Raw genomic sequence first — 2,252 nt, 5'->3', positions numbered from 1 at the left:
GTCACTCTCCTCCACTGTACTGTGCACTCCTCGAGGGTAGGATCTAAGTCTTGACCTAGTTCACCTGTACTTTCCTATTGATAAGCACTCCAACAGATATGTGGAAGGCAGGAAGACAGACAGGAAAGATTAATAATAGGGCATGAATAAAATGGATCAGATATGTGCAAAAATGCAATTCTCTCAGCAAAAGCAGTTCTAAGAGGGAAGTTTATAGCAATACAATCCTACCTTAAGAAACAGGAAACATCTCAAATAAACAACCTAACCTTGTGCCTAAAGCAATTAGAGAAAGAAGAATAAAAAAACCCCAAAGTTAGCAGAAGGAAAGAAATCATAAAGATCAGATCAGAAATAAATGAAAAAGAAATGAAGTAAACGATAGCAAAGATCAATAAAATTAAAAGCTGGTTCTTTGAGAAGATAAACAAAATTGATAAACCATTAGCCAGACTCATCAAGAAAAAAAGGGAGAAGACTCAAATCAATAGAATTAGAAATGAAAAAGGAGAAGTTACAATGGACACTGCAGAAATACAAAGCATCATGAGAGATTACTACAAGCAACTCTATGCCAATAAAATGGACAACCTGGAAGAAATGGACAAATTCTTAGAAATGCACAACCTGCCGAGACTGAACCAGGAAGAAATAGAAAATATGAACCGACCAATCACAAGCACTGAAATGGAAACTGTGATTAAAAATCTTCCAACAGGCATGCGCAACCGGGTCCCCAAACATGGAGTCTTGTAGCCCAGGTCTTACCTGAATCAGGATGAGGGAGTGGTGGGTCCAGGTGGGGCTGTTGGCTGTGCCCCTGCTTGTGGCCTATCTGCACATCCCACCCCGCCCCCCCGGCTTTCCCCTGCTCTTCACTCATGGAAGTTATCAGGCAAATTTTTTACCTACAAGGGACTGCGTATCTTCTACCAAGACTCTGTGGGTGTTGGAAGTCCAGAGATAGTTGTGCTTTTACACGGCTTTCCAACGTCCAGCTATGACTGGTACAAGTTTTGGGAAGGTGTGACCCTCAGGTTTCATCGAGTGATTGCCCTTGATTTCCTAGGCTTTGGCTTCAGTGACAAACCGAGACCACATCACTATTCCATATTCGAGCAGGCCAGCATCGTGGAGGCTCTTTTGCAGCATCTGGGGCTCCAGAACCATAGGATCAACCTGTTGTCTCACAACTATGGGGATATCGTTGCTCAGGAGCTGCTCTATAGGTTCAAGCAGAATCGATCTGGTCGACTTACCATCAAGAGTCTCTCTCTGTCAAATGGAGGTATATCTCCTGAGACTCACCATCTTCTCCTTCTCCAAAAGCTTCTCAAAGCTGGAGGCGTGCTGTCACCCATCCTCACACGACTGATGAACTTCTTCGTATTCTCTCGAGGTCTCACCCCGGTCTTTGAGCCATACACCCGACCCTCTGAGAGTGAACTGTGGGACATGTGGGCAGGGATACGCAACAATGACGGGAACTTGGTTATCGACAGTCTCTTGCAGTACATCAATCAAAGGAAGAAGTTTAGAAGATGCTGGGTGGGAGCTCTTGCCCCTGTATCTATTCCCATTCTTTTTTTTTTTTTCTTTTTTCTTGCGGTACGCGGGCCTCTCACTGTTGTGGCCTCTCACATTGCGGAGCACAGGCTCCGGACGCGCAGGCTCAGCGGCCATGGCTCACGGGCCCAGCCGCTCCGCGGCATGTGGGATCCTCCCGGACCGGGGCACGAACCCATGTCCCCTGCATCGGCAGGCGGACTCTCAACCACTGCACCACCAGGGAAGCCCTATTCCCATTCATTTTACCTATGGGCCACTGGATCCAGTGAATCCCTATCCAGAGTTTTTGGAGCTGTACAGGAAAACGCTGCCGCGGTCCACAGTGTCTTTTCTGGATGACCGCATTAGCCACTATGACAGCTAGAGGATCCCGTGGGCTTCTTAAATGCATATATGGGCTTCACCAACTCCTTCTGAGCTGGAAAGAGTAGCTTCCCTGTATTACCTCCCCTATTCCCTTATCTGTTGTGTATTCCACTTAGCAAGAAAAGCCCAAAAGAGGTCCTGGCCACCAAACACTATTCTCTCACAAAAGTCCACCTGACTCACACTGGTGAACAGCATATAGTAAAAAGCCAGCAGAAGCTCTAAGGGTGACCTAATAGTCCACCTCCCATTCCTTTGACATCTGATCAAGTGTAGGGACTTGCCTTTGTCTTTGTGTTATTAGGAAATTCTGATGG

General features: G+C 46.4%; 1 pseudogene across 1 annotated transcript; it reads left to right on the top strand.

Annotated features, from left to right (window-relative positions):
- Positions 1 to 748: 748 nt before the first annotated feature.
- Positions 749 to 1,986, top strand: LOC309971124 (mesoderm-specific transcript homolog protein-like; annotated as a pseudogene). Its single transcript has 2 exons — positions 749 to 1,566; positions 1,790 to 1,986. The product of its transcript is annotated as a mesoderm-specific transcript homolog protein-like (transcript).
- The last annotated feature ends 266 nt before the right edge of the window (positions 1,987 to 2,252 follow it).

Source organism: Leucopleurus acutus (assembly GCF_964270905.1).
Source record: "Leucopleurus acutus genome assembly, chromosome: 14".
In the NCBI taxonomy this organism is placed as follows: Eukaryota; Metazoa; Chordata; class Mammalia; order Artiodactyla; family Delphinidae; genus Leucopleurus; species Leucopleurus acutus.
The sequence above is the reverse complement of the archived record's forward strand: the minus strand, read 5'-3'. Positions and strand labels throughout refer to the sequence as shown.